Source organism: Xiphias gladius, chromosome 8 (assembly GCF_016859285.1).
Source record: "Xiphias gladius isolate SHS-SW01 ecotype Sanya breed wild chromosome 8, ASM1685928v1, whole genome shotgun sequence".
Taxonomy (NCBI): Eukaryota; Metazoa; Chordata; class Actinopteri; order Istiophoriformes; family Xiphiidae; genus Xiphias; species Xiphias gladius.
In genome coordinates, this window is record NC_053407.1 from 30,191,904 (window position 1) to 30,207,167 (window position 15,264).

A 15,264-nucleotide genomic window follows, 5' to 3' on the forward strand; every position below is an offset into this window, starting at 1 on the left:
TCCTCGTCTCAGTGCGTGTGTGTACCCGTGGAAAGGGATTGGCTGCAGCCGACCCTCCCTTTAAACAGCATACATTTGCATTTGACACAGATTTGATGTAATATCTCTGCTCTCTGCCTTGCTCCTGACTATTTCATTCAGATATTCAAAATATTTTTTTTTCCAGTTCAGTGATTCAGTGTCAACACAAACCGTCCTCTCCAGTCGCCACTAATCTCTCTGTGCGTATTGAGACAAAGAGACACGAGGACGAGTATTATGTGGAGTTCCGGTAGATGTACTGATTATTTCCTCACTGGCATCAGAACCAGTGTGGAGGTAAAAGGCCCGAGAGAGCGAACAGAAGCTGCCGTTGTGCCTTCGAAGTCAGTAATCACAGTACATCATGTAGAGCCCACAGATGCATCTGTCCTGTTCCCCCTCATGTCTTCTCCTTGTTTCCTCTCCTCTTTGTCCCTCCTCCTCCTGTTTTCCCAGCCGATCACCTCCTTTATCTTGAGGAGTCCAGGCCACGAAGGGAGGCTGTAGCCAGTGTTATCATGGGCGTTCCCCATCAAGTGCTCGGTGAGTGTCTTTGGGTGATGTGAGTGTGTGGCTGAAGAAGTCCTTCTCTGTTTTGAAAAGACCCCCCCCCCCCAGATGTCAGAGCGTATCTTGTGCGCTGTCATAAAACGAATTACACGCTGACCCAGGGTTTGGGTGTCAACTTGGCTTCATTCCCCCACAGGCATCATCATGCAGGCTTCATTTTTGGCTCAGCTGAGTCCAGTCTCCCGGTTCTGTGGTTCCAAAGCTGTCAGACTGGTCTTCGGCTATTTCGTGAGAAAACCTCAAGTGAACTGAAGCAGAAAAAAGAATCGTTTTCCCATCAACACTGTAAATTACAAAGAGTTTTAAATAAGCACAGCCGTTTGTTTCTTTTTGAGGAGCAGTAAACATAACTTGTTCAACAACTGTCACGTCTTTTAATACAACTCAGGCAGGGATGATGAGACGGTGACGGGCTGGGGTCCGGGGCCAAAGTGAGGGGGAGAAATGTGGTGGTGGGGGTCGGGCTTGGAAGAGGGGATCAGAGGATGCGAGCTGGCTGGACGGTGATCCTACAGACACTGGGAACAGGTGTTGGGCAGGGCCGGAAGCGTGGCACATCGACAGACCGCGGGTGGCACGACGACCCGGTTGGGGACCGGCTGTCGGTGCTGGGTTCCAGTGGTGAAGTGGTGACTGCTCCAGCACAGCCAGGTGCGTTGGTTTCAGACGACGGGCAGGTGCGAAGGGAGAGCGAGCCAGCGGGCAAGGAGGGAAGGGAAAAGAAACAGAGAGACAGACAAGAGCCCAAAGACACAGACACAAACAAGAAGCACACCTCACTCACAGTGGAAGGGCAGAGGAGGGTCGTGACCGGGACAGGGAGCCACACCTAACTGATCGAAACGGGGCAATGAGCCGGTTGTTCTGAACACTTCACAGAAACTCTCGCATGGACAGAACACCTCAGAGTAGTCGATGGCGTTAAACGGGATTTCTCTGCTTTTCAGAAGTGTCAGCGTTTTTTTGCTCTGTCGCTCGGTCTCAGCTTCAGACTGCAGGCGCTCCCTGAAGAAAATTTCCAGATAGCACTGGGGGTCAGTGGGGAAATATGTTGGGATTTAAAACACGAGTGAGAAAAATTCTCTTTTGGTCTGTAGTTGTTAAAAATGCAGTGGGAACATCTCAACTCTTTTTAAGCAGAATACAAACTTGAAATTCTGCTGCTGTTTCCAGACACGGACTCTGCTTGTGACTGAGTTACATGTTGATTTATATTTTATAATGTGGCTGAAATATTCTCACTGAACTGCAAAACAAAGTTTTTATAAAGTAGATCAGATCAGCTCCATCTCCAGCAACTACCACAAAAATGCTGCTCACGCTTTCATTCATTAGTGATAGTGACTCTGTACATTATACACACACATGCGTGAGGAGGGTGGGGACTAATTGTGTTTCCCAGTTTCTCAGTGGAGCCTTGGATGTGTGTGTGACTGCCTGCTGTGCGTTCATCAGTGAACTGCGCGGTTCCTAATCGCGGACCTTGATCGTGTCCTATTTCCACAGGAGGCAAGACTGGAGGGTCAGAGTCTCGTTGTTGAAGAGGACTTGAACTCTCCACAGTGACCGGGCTCAGTTCGCTACCTCCTGTTGTCTAAGGTAGAGAGCAACGAATGGTGAGGTGTTACCCCTCACTGAAATTTTCTTTCAACGCTCGGCACATTAGTGACCATTCAATAGTACTAGAGGGCTTTGTCACAGCCATTGGTCGGAAATATTCCGGCTTCATCAGACGCCTGTCAGCAGTGAATGCAGCAGCTCCGTCACTGGATGTTTTCACGTCCACAGGCTTCTCGCAGTCCAACGCAGTCGTTTGTCCCTTCTACTGATGCGTCAGGCAGGAGAGTTGAAAGGGAGTTTTACTTACTTTTAGCCTGGGCCCCTGAAATAATTCCTCCTCCTGTGCCCCTCTGTAGAGGCTGCTGACAGGTTTCCTCATCCTGTTTCTTTGTCTAAATGGGCAGACCCTTATGTTTGAATTTTAATGGATCACCGAAGTCATTACAGGACATTACAGGAGAGAGGTCTGAGTGACCCGGATGGTGTGTCCGAGTGAAGTGCCCTTCAAGATTTAGGAGTAAACCTACCAAATGGGTCTTTTGTTTAGGCTGAAATTTCAGGCTCACTCTCAAAGTGCAGTCGGTTAATGCGGACGACCTCGAGGGAATCCAGGCAGAGAGAAAACGGTTTCCCAACAACACTGTCAATTACAGTCAGCTATAGAAATACTGGCAGCTGTTTGCTGAATCATGACTCTCTGTTTAATTAGTGCTTTTGCGGATTTTCATTTATGTTTTCATACCACATCTGCAAAAAGCTCTGCAGGACTGAAGGGAAAGAAAACTTGGTTATTTTACCATGGATGTCCACGCTGTTACGAAAAGAAGTGCAAGATGCAGAATCACGTTTTCTGTAGTTAAAACTGAAACCTGTGTGGAAATAACAGCATGATCCATAAGGTCAAGACCTGCAACGAGCTCAGCTGCTGCTGACCTGCTCAAAAAGGGGAAAGAAAAATCTTAAAACTATCAGGCGCAACTTGTTCGGGCTGATGGTTTCGTTAGTTTGTGGTGTTTTATTCAACAACGCTACCTGGTCTCAGACCTGGCAGATGTGCATCCTGTCTGTCAGTGCTTCCTCTTGTTTTTACCTCTTCACCTCGATGGGCTGATGGCTGCTTAGTTTCAGCTCTGTGTGCACAAGAGGACGCCTGAAAGCACCAGAGAAACACTGGAGTTACGGAGGAAAAGCTGCCAGACGGCGTAAAAAAACCCGTGTAAATTTTGCATAAATGCACCTGTGAATGTAGAGATAACATGCAGCCTCAACCTTGTGTCCCTTTTTCCCCACAGAGCCTTCTTTTTAGTTGGTTTTGGACTTTTTAAAGTAAAGAAATCTGCTATTTTACGTTGAATTTGCTTTGTTCAGCAGCTGCTCTAAATGTGCAGCTGATGCGAAGGCACACAGTCATGTGTGGTTGTCACATATATGCTTATCGTACCACATGTTTCATACTTGAACCACGACGGACTAACGCCTGCAGGAGCCCGTTCACGGGGGAAGGAAATGATCCCTCTGGTGTTGCCGTATGTCCGGGGCTCCCACTGACAGGAATTATCCAGTGACTGCAGAAATGATGCGGCTCCTCAGTCGTGGTGTCTTTGCTGACTAGGGAAGGAAAAATGAGTGTTATTGTGGTTCGAGCTGGGAGCAGACAATTTGTGGCTGTTTCTGCTCAATGGATAAGATGTAGCAGCGTGGAGACGCTCAGCATGAACCCAATGCAACGAGTCCTATCCAATTTTACAACGAAGAGCTCTCAACGCCTTCGTCAGAATACAGTGTGTAGGGCTCGTGAACGTGCGAGGAAGAACCATGTCTCCCATTGACGATTTAGGCCTGAAACATGCGGAGTAGTGTCTCTGATTGTCTGTTCTGTCTGTTCTCTGCTTCCCTGCAGTGCAAGAACCAACTCTCCTCACGGGACTCATCGACGGCGACATCAGGCAGGACTCTGAAATTCCCGTTTCCGTGTCACCTTTGAGTATCCACAGAATTTACTGTGCGAGACAGCGTTAACGGGGACGTGAATATCGGCTACGTCAAACTAAGAAAAGAAACATCTGAATTCTGATGATTTCCAGGATTTAGCAGAGCCCGCTGTGCTGTGCCAAGGTCGCTCCTGTCGTTTTGAAATTCCACGGTGGGTTTTAACACGGGGCGTTCAGGTCCTCAAGTAAGAGGTTTTACTGATGGACTATGAGAAATTTCACTTGTGGTCCTATTGGTCATGTGACCGATCGCACACCTTACCCCAACGCTGACACTCACATAGTTGGTGGATAGAAAAGAATGTCGTTATTCTCACTACGCCATCACAAACTAGCGCATCGCTCTCCGGCGTCGTTTGTATGGAAGAAGAACACGTGGAAACCTTATCTTGAAACGATGACCTCCGTACCTCATGATTACAAGATAACAGCCGGTACACTGCTATCGTGGGACCCATCAGATTCTGCGAACTGGCTGGGAATTTTCATTTTGTTTTTCTTTTTTAAATCACACCTTGTCACATGCTCTATTTTTGTAGCTTTTATCAAGTGGTACCATGGTATTTGAATAAGGTCGCAGTTCTTGATAAGTTGGAAAATATTTCCGACACATGACTTTGTGCCCGTTAAGCGTCTTGTGCTAGTTTAGCTGCTCCTGAACGAATGGGCTACCGCCACCGCCGTCTGTCATCTCAGATAGCGATGACTAACAACCACCATCACCTCTTCTCATAATTACCAGATAGGTTTATCGTAATCATCGGGTCCTGTCCCATAATTATGGCCCCCATTGTCCTTTTCTTTTTTTGGTGAAGAGAATGGACTTCTGTTATCGCTTTGCACGTCACGTTTTTCGGGGTTGAAAGCTTTGCTGTTACTTTGACTGGAACCCAGTGAATGTGATGGTACCTTCATTAAGTGCAGAAGTATTAACACAGCAAAACGTGTTTTCCGTCACAAACAAAATGACTGTGCATGAATATGCAGAATGTCCGTCTTAAGAGCGTGTAGTTTATCATTGGATTAATATTACTGACACATTAACATGTAAGACGCATTTTAATGTGGTAGCTGTTTGAGGTCGAGCTCATTTTAACTCTGTGCACTTGAATAATTATCACACGTTTGGTGCGAGCAGTCTGAGCCCTCAAAGTAAGTCGTATCCGCAGCTGTCACAGAAATCAAATACTTCCCTCTCAAATGTTGTGGAGTAAGAGAAAATGGAAAACTACAAATAGCTCAATATTGTACTTAGATAAGTGTTACTTTTCACCTCTGCAGCTTTCAAAGGTCACGGAAGGACGTGACACATGAATGAAAAAGGAAAAGTTATGAATCGATTACTCGACAGTAACTCCAGGTCGTGTCAGTGGGTAGAAACTGGCTGCTTCTAGAGCACAGTGGGTTTACGGCTGTTTCTGTTTTAATGTGCAGATGATAGCGGCCTCGTGAGTCTCTTCAGAGACGAAGATCCAACAGAGGACGTAGACAGACTAAACGCACAGATCGGAATCAAAATGTAGAAGTGTCCCTGAGCAAGGTCCCACGTGGCTCCCACCCAAGGGTGTAGTTTTGGTGTCGGAGGTGGGGCTGGGGGCACGATGCAGTAAAACAAACAGACAAAAAGAACAACAGCACATTAAACAATCAGGCAAATAACAAACTATGATCAAATGTGTTACTGTGTTTTCCTCGACAACGGTAGCGTAGCAGAAACTAGAAGTGCTGGGTGAAGCTCCGTCTCGTTTCCCTTAATTAATCTTTTTTAGTTTCCTTGACCTACCTGAAACTTTCTTACAGATAACTGTTGTATTTGCATCTTTACCACAAAGAGCATTGTGCTGTACCGTCTTATTTTACTATTCTTTACGACCTCCAGCAGTGAGGTAGGGCAGCCTGTCTGTAGCCCGGGAGGCCAGACCCAGGGTGCTCTACAGTTCACTGTAATCACTGAAGGCGACTCAGACGAGCGTCTCGCCATTGTTATCGACTTGACAGTTGGACAGTGTGAGGACAATGTTCAGACAAGGCTTGGTGAGAAAATAAACCTGAAACTACTGGTTGATTCCCCCCTACCTCCGGTGGAAATTATGTCCTGGCACCCGCCGCCACCAATTCAATATGTGGAAAGTGCCACTGTGGTTCTGGACTTCCTCAAGTCTGATTGATGCAGTTGGATTTTTCTTCTCAGAAGTGCGCTGACGCTGCATCACCGGAGTCTGCAGACAGGCTGTCGCTCTCATGGTGAAACATGAAAGACACCTCTCCGAAGACACCGTGGACATTACATTGATCTTAATGATGCTGAAGCTCGATGCTGCCCTGACGCCTCCGCAGACGAGTCTTCCCCCCGCTGTGTGTCAGAGGACCAAGCGAAAGATGAAAAATCCACTCCATGTCAGAAATCAGTTTCAGTGCTTCGACGTGCTCGCTCTTCTTATCCTGCGGCAAAGTCAGGAGCCAACATTCTTCTGATCATTTTAGGTCCTCGCTTTGACGCAAGATGGAATCACAGTGAAAAAAAAACAAAAAACAAACAGTTTGGCTTTGATTAGAAAGTGTTTTCTACTAACAGGATTCTGCTCTTATTTTCTTTCTTCTTTATTTGCCAGACTTCTGTGAGAGGTCAGGAAACCGGCACTGGATGAGGACTCTAATACAGGCTCGAGGAGCACTTGTTCACTGGTCAAAGCTTAACAAGTTGACATGTGGTTCATTAACAAGTGAAACCAGACACGAACTGTCGCTCCTCTTAAATTAGCCGACTTGTTATTAGTGTTTTAGATTTAACTTTCAGTGGTGGAGGTTTGCAGCCCTTTTGCTAGATTTTTTTTATTCTGTACTTCTTTTTACAAAATGGGAGATATCGTCACCGTGAGAAAAAAATCCTCATATCTGCAACGATTACAACTCAAAGACTGACATGAATGTTCGCTCTGAATTTGTTGCTCTTAGTTACGTCTAAATGATATAACATGGATGTGCCACTAGGCACAGTGGTGCTTGAGCTAAATGCTAACATTAGCATGCTAACATGCTATGCTTGCAATGTGCACGATCTTAGCGATGCTAGAATCGCCACAGTCAGTACGATGAACATAAATGTTTCCTTGCCAATCCGTCCAGCAGATGTTGATATATCACACTGGGTAAGTGAACTGTGAAATGTAACTATTTTTTATCCTCATCATCAACATCATCCTCATCATCATTATTATTGAATCTGATAAGTGATAATTTGGCATGATGGTGGTTGAAAAGTCAGAGGGTTTCCCAAGTCAGATTCATCCTTTGAGGACCATGGATCTCTAAAAACTTTACAGATGTTTCTGGATCAAATTGGTGGAGGGACTGAAAGAATACCGCTGGCATGGCCAAAAACAGGTGAGGACAGGTGAAAAGGTCAGGAAACTGACACCGACCTCAAAAGCAGACGCACAAGGCAGAAACTGTGGCGGCAAGAAAACAATTTTTTGGTGGAAGTTGAAAGATGCAGTCGTCAGAAAAGCAGTCAGATGGGCAGACAAAAGCAAAGGGGCTAAGGCAGGCAACACACTTGGACCGGGGAGTGTATATATATATATAAGCTTGGGATGATGACTAAAAGGAAGTAGGTGCGTAGACAGGTGACTGGTCAGGTTTTGGGCTAAGGTGGGAAATGAGTGAAGAAGTTGGATGGAGCTGGAGAAAGCAGAAGAAATTTAGTCAAAAACAGATAAATTAGATGAAACCGCAACCTCTATTTTTACACGAAAGGAAAAAGAAATGGATGTCCCAACTTCAAAAGTTGTACAGCTCAGGCATTGTGTCAGTGATGCAAGAGGAATGGGAGGTTATTGACCCCCTGAACTGCCAGGCTGTGACATTGTTCATCACTTTCTCCTCATATTTCAGAATGGGACTTTCAGATCAGTTAGAGTGGGAACGCCTTCTCACAGTAGCAAGAGCAACTGTACGGGAAGAAAAGCAGCACAGACAAACAGCTAGAAGACACCATAGCGAGATAAACAAGCATAGCTGCAGCGGTGGAGTACAACAAGCGCTGTTAGCGACAGGAGCCCGGCCAACACATCAGCTCATATCAGCTTGTTGCAGATACGGTATTGTGAAGAAGTGTTAGGCACTAAATGTAAAGTGAGGATGGTTCAAAAATAAAGCCAAGAATAGTTTGTATTTCTCAGTGAACCTGCCTCAGTTCTTGTGGAAGCAATATTCTAGGAGTAGTCGTCCGATGAATAGGTTTATGGAAGGAGGAGGAGTACTTGAGTCCACTAGGTATGAAGGTCTGGCTGTGGCTTATCACAAAAATGACAATAGTAACTCAATATTTTGAAATGAGAAAGTGAAAATGAAGTTACCCAAAGCTATTTCATGGATCAGATATTTCACATATGCCAGACGATGGTTGCGGTGATGAGGGGGCAGATAGCCTTTGACAGCTTGGCCTGTCAGTGCTGCTCCACATTGTAATTACATTGCTTGAAAAAATAGCAGAACCCTCTGATAGAAGGGCTGAGTTTGCTATTAAATTTCAGCAGATAAATTTAATTCCGGAGACAGTGAATCAATGCCTTTTTTTATTTGTTGGTCTTTTATTTGCACCACATAGCTCCTAATGGATTTTCCAAGTCTTTACTTTTCTTTTTGTTACTTTTGTTCTCTTTGTATTTTTTACGTCGTACTTCAGCCAAGTTTTTCTGAGTCCTCTTATACTACAGAACAAAATTCTATTTGATGAGGAAAAGTATAAAAACCACTGCTGTGGTCATCATTATCCTCTATAGAACCAGCTGGATGGCAAAAACGGTGCTAGTAGTACCCTCAAAAGTAATTGGAATCAAAAAATAACTATTGACCAGGCCAAAAGAAAAGTTTTGAGTGAGGAAAAGAAGGCTTAAATTCTGGCTTAACTGGCAGAGGGATACAGTGAGCGTCAGATTTGCTTCCATCCTTAAAATTTCATATCGGCGGTTCATGAGAACAGGGACATTGGAACAACAGAGCTACAGACCGGCAGAGGGCGAAAACAACTCTCCACTTACCGAGATGACCGTCAACTCGTTCGAATGTGACTCAGCAACCTTGGGATGACATTAAGTGACCTACAAAAAGAATGGCAAATGGCAGCTGGGGTGAAGTGCACGGCGAGAACGGTCCGAAACAGGCTCCTAGGGGCAGCGCTCAAAATGAGAAGCAAAGAAGAGCCAGGCTGAGGTTTGCAAAAGACCATGAGGATTGGACCATAGAGGACTGGAGTGAGGTCATCTTTTCAGCTTTGCCCCACACCTGGTCGTCTAACGGTGAGACGTAGACCTGGAGAGGCCTACAAGACACAGTGTCTCGCACCCACTGTGAAATTTGGTGGAGGATCGGTGATGATCTTGGGGTTCTTCAGCGAGGCTGGAATCGGGCCGATGCGTCTTCGCGAAGGACGCATGAATCAAGCCACGTACAAGGTTATCCTGGAAAAAAACTTGCTTCCTTCTGCTCTGACAATGTTCCCCAACTCCGAGGATTGGTTTTTCCAGCAGGACAATGCTCCATGTCACACAGCTAGGTCAATCAAAGTGTTGATGAAGGACCACCAGATCAAGACCCTGTCATGGCCAGCCCAATCTCCAGACCTGAACCCCACTGAAAACCTCTGGAATGTGATCAAGAGGAAGATGGATGGTCACAAGCCACCAAACAGCAATGTGAAAGACTGGTGGAGAGCATGCCAAGACGCATGAAAGCTGTGACTGAAAATCAGGGTTATTCCACCAAATATTGATTTTCTGAACTCTTCCTTGGTTAAAACATTAGTATTGTGTTGTTTAAAAATGAATATGAACTTGTTTTCTTTGCATTATTTGAGGTCTGAAAACACTGCTTCTTTTTTTTTGTTACTTTGACATTTGTCATTTTCTGCAAATAAATGCTCTAAAGGACAATATTTTTATTTGAAATTTGGGAGAAAAGTTGTCCGTAGTTTATAGAATAAAACAAAAATGTTCATGTTACTCAAATACATACCTATAAATAGTAAAATCAGAGAAACTGATCATTTTGCAGTGGTCTCTCAGTTTTTTTCCAGAGCTGTATGTGTGAGAGCCACCACACTTCAGGCACTTGCTATGCAGCTACACCAGGACAAGTCTGAGGAAAGTCTCCCCGCTCAGGACGTCACTTCTGCTTTGAATCCCTCAGGTAAACTGTGTGTAAATCAAGCTAATTGGCTCAAGAGACAGAGCCTCCTTATCACAGCTCACACAGATGCTTGAACCCAAAAGACAATATTTTCTTTGGATTTGATAACGCTGGAGGACTGGACTCAGTATCTTCATCGCGTTTTAGTCGATGGCAGAGAATGCAGTTATTTGTCTGCCCAAATAAGTATCACTGATTCTGTCTCTGTCTGTCTACAATCAACCAAACTATCTCACTGTGGTTACAGTTTTAGCATACTCCATTACTTTGAGTTGCGCTGGGAAACTTTCTAAAATCAAAGTGGGGCTGCTTCCCAGGATTTTTAGGTTAAAAGCTCCACGAGAGTTTCTGCAGAAAGTTTGTGAATCTGGCCCCGGTTGGATCTTAAGACGGCTTCTCAGCAAAGGACGTCTCAGGTTATGTAGCAGATGTCTGAGGACAACCTCGGCACTACTCCATTTGGGGGTTTATTTTATTATGACACTGTCAAATTCTGTTTCTCCTATTTGCATTGCACAAATTCAACTTTAGGAATTTAAAATCATAATTAATGACACAATTATAGCTCCAGCTCGCTTGTCTGGTTCTGTCTGCAGTGCTGCTGTTTGAAGGCCTTGACCTCTTCACCGTGATGGTGCTGCTTTAAAATATTACCCTCATATAACTTGAAAGCAGCGTTTTTCATGAGGATAAACTCCTGCGGAGGTCTGACAGAGTCTGACGTTGGAGGTGTTGTTATGAGGCCAGCACAGAGAACCCAAGTGCAGAACACAGAGGTGGAGGCAACGAACTGGAAAAAAGTTTATTTACAAACTGAGCGAAAGGGAACCAGGGGAAAGGTTGAGGCTGGAGTCTGAGGCTGAGCCGAGCAGGACAGAGAGAGTCCAGAGAGTCCGGGAGAGCTGATCTGATCCAGAACGGTCTCCAGGCAGCGCAGGAGTCTGGCTGGGGAAGGCACGTGGCTGAGTCTACGATCTGTCTGCACGGTGGCGCTGAACCCCGGTATTTAAAGCAGAGGAGATTGGGGATGATTTGCAGCTTGCAACCCGACATCCTGCGCACCTGATCCCACTCCTGCAATCAAAGCAATACACTTTTCACAGCCAGATCAACAAGGTCAGCTCTTTGTCAGAAAATATTGGAATAAATGTATGTTTCATTCACGCTTCAAACTCAAATGTTTAATGGTGCGTGAGGTCAAATTTCTGATGGTGGAATCAACCACCCAACTTTGTGAAACAGAACATCTCGCAGGGATCGGCCAGGTGTGTGGAGATGACAGAGGAGGCGGGGTTTGAACCCGTCTCTCAGGCCCTCTTTTTTGCTTCATCACACCACACACACTGCTTCTGTCGCTTTTTACGTCAACAACTCTGCCTAGAGGACCCTGACAGAGGCTCCACAAGATAAACCAAAGTCTGAGTGTAAGAAGTGTTGCTCCTGGTTTCACACTTACATTTATTCTCCCGGTCATTTATCCCGAAATCCTCCTTTCTAAGTCCAAATGAACCTTCTCAACAGCGCTGCAGTGTCCCACCCTATCAGCTTCACTATTATTATCAACATTTAACATTTGACTCTGAGCAACTCAGTCGACTTTTGTAAAAATGTCAGTTTATCATCTCTCACCTTGAACATTGTGAATAACTTATTGTATCGCCTTGTCTCAAGTGCCAGGCGCCAAATATTTCAAGAGCACTGCGCGTCTGCCACTAATGGACCTGCCATTGGTCGACGTGCGGCTGTTTCATAACAACAACCACCTCCGTAGGCTTTTTATTCTAGTGGGCAGATGAGCCTTGCATTGTTACTGATTCCATGACTAAAAGGAGCAAAAAGTCCCCTTGCGATGCCGACTTTTATTATGCAGTTGCTGGACACATGAATAACAGAGAAGAGAAGCAGAGAGGAAGTCCAAACTGAGGCGGGTCAAAATGCCCCTTCTTGTTTGGATCTTTCATTATGAGGGAGCTACAGTCTACATATAGTGTGTGTGTGTGTTATGAAGTGACGAAGCGAGCGCCTCCCTCGCCGCAGCTGCCCGTTAGACAGCAACTGCCTCATAATCTGATCTCATGTCGGCTACAAATTTCCGTGCCTAACAACGGCAGCGTTGATGCTTCACCCGACCTACAGAGGATGTGTGTGCACCTGTACAGACAGCATTTTGAATTTGTTTGACGAGCCCATAACTGGAAGCTCTAACTGTCACGGAGAGCCCATTTCACCGTCCTCCGTGCAGATACAGTGAACTAAACTCTCTGTCACTGTGACCACTACAGCTGGTAAAAGTGCAAACCAGGCCTTCTACCCCAGAGGCACATGATTTAGTTCTTTCCCATCAAAGTCGCTGCGAGAGGTTTCATATATTACTCCTAAGCTGGGGTCGCTCGCCAGGAATTTTTTATGTCAAGAAGTCTCTGAGAATACTCTCAGAAAACTTGTGGATTTGGCCCAAGGTGGAGCTTTTCAGCAAAGTTATTTTCAGGCGAATCAGCAGTAGGCGGATGTCTGAGGACACAAGTCACCTCCTCGGGACATGAGCCAGGGAGACTGCTCTGCTCTCTCACTCTGTGTGGTCTATCTTCCTCCTCACACTGTCATTTTTGGCGTCTTCCATTTGCACTTAACAGTGGTGTCTTGTGGGATTAACTCCTTATTCATGATGCTGATGAAAATGAAAAAATCCCGCTCGCTCGTCAGGTTCTGTCGGCAGTGCAGCTGTTTGAAGGCTTTTCAAGGTGGTGGGTTCCTGCTCCAGGTGTGAGATTTGATCTTCACCTGCAGGGAGGGGGCCATCAGCAACATCTGGACTCCAGACGTGGCAGAAATCTGTCCTATGTGAACTAGTGCTCTGCTGGTGTTCCCCATGCTCTCTTGTTTATAACTACTTCAAACGCTGCTTTGAAATATTAACCTCATATTGCTTGAAAGCAGCGTTTTTCATGAGGATAAACAACTCAGGAGGCCTCTCTTGGTTCCTCTTTACTCTTGATGAATTTCTTTCTCGAGTTTTTCCTCGTGTGTGTGTGTGTGTGTGTGTGTGTGTGTGTGTGTGTATAGTCTGTCCTTCTTCCAAGGCACACACAGGAAATCATCTACCTTACAAGCCTCCCTCTGGCACTCAACCGGAGTGTTTGAGTGAGAAACGCCAGCTCCTCATCCTCCGCCTCTCACCTCGCGGCTGACGTCCCGAGCTCCCCGCTTCCCGCTTCCTGCTCTCCTGCTGCCGCTACCACTGCCTTAGCATAACAACAGGAACAACACAATCTTTTTAACATAAAAGATGCAGAAAGCAAGACAGATGAAAAAAGGTTGAGAGAGAAGAAAACACAAATACTACAGGCGAGAAAAAAACTTTCTGCCCTACATCCTACTTTATAGTCAAAATAAGGCAGTGCTTGACTTTTACAACTGTCATGTGAACACATCACCATGTCATCCGACTCGTGTTAAAGTCAGTATTGGAATAAGACGTAATGGTTGTGTTTGAGTTCAAATTGAGTTGCACCAATTTTCTGTCTTTTACTGTGGCAACTTTTCAACCTATCATCAAAGTTATTGCAGTTCATCCTGAGGGGAACATGAACGTCTGAACCACATTTCATCGTCGTCCATCCAGTAATTGAGATATTTCCCTGGAAAACACAACTATCAACCTCACGGTAGCACTGGAGGAAAAGTCGGAGAAACACCAAAGTCATTAAGAATTTATCCTCTGGGGACCCTGAACGTTTGTACAAAATGTTGTGACAATTGATCCGGTAGAGATATTTCACTGGATATGTGAAAACGTTACATGCTCTGGGGGGTGATACAAAACAAATATATATATATATTTACATATATATATATATATATATATATATATATATATATATATAAGGATACTATCCCATAGTCAGTAGAATTCATCCTCTGGGAACCATGAATGTCTGCACAAAATTGCACCATACTCCAACCAATAGCAGCTGAGATATTTGGATCAAAGTTGTCGACCGAGTAGCTTTGCTATCACTGTGCATGAAAACAGACAGAAATGCACCTGAGAAAGAAAACAGGGCCGGTTTTCAGGATTCACTGAGCGAGTTACTCGCTTGCAAATGTTTTTAATAGGCCTGATTCTTTTAAAGGAAAACGAATAAAAAATGAGCTAACAGGAAGATGACAACTATGCCGGCACTCTGTCAGTTAAAGAAAACGACAAAACGGACTTTTCTTTTTCCCTCAGTCAGAGGAGAGTTTGTGCTTGCTCTCCCAGTAGTTTCCGATCACAGTAACACACTGATCTGAAGTCTGCAAATCAGCTACAGCTCTTCCAGAACACTGAGTTCGACTTGGAAAAGAGACTTCTAATGACTCTGTCTCTGACCTCCTGCCAGTCTGGGAACACACTCGAAGATCCCGGCCTATAAATCTATTCATAGACCTACCTCGGACCATATAATTGATATGCTGCCTTGGAACTGTCTGTCCTGACTGGAGCTCTCAGATCCACAGTATCTGCTGCTCACTGAACCAAACCTCACACCAGTGAAGCTTCCTGCTGCAGGTTTGAACCCAAACGTTATAATCGTTCTTCTTTAAGGCTGCAACTACGCACTTATTTTCTTCACTGATTTATCTGTTGGTTGTTTTTGATTGTCCTGTAACATGTCATTATTATTATCATTATTATTATTACCATGACCAGTGGTGCTGTTCTCTCTCTGTTCGTGGGTTCTGGTCGACTCTTGTGGATCAGGTCTCATTATTCTCAGGTCTGTTGGAGTCGTGTCTGACTGGGCTCGGGCCTCTTTGGATTGTGTCTCTCTTCTCTTGTTTTTTTTCCTCTCTTTTTTCCAATGGTCCGTTTCAGATCGGGTCATTGCGATCAACAAAAATACAATGAAACGTATTGAGTTTTGTTGTGACAACCCCGTGACACTTAACT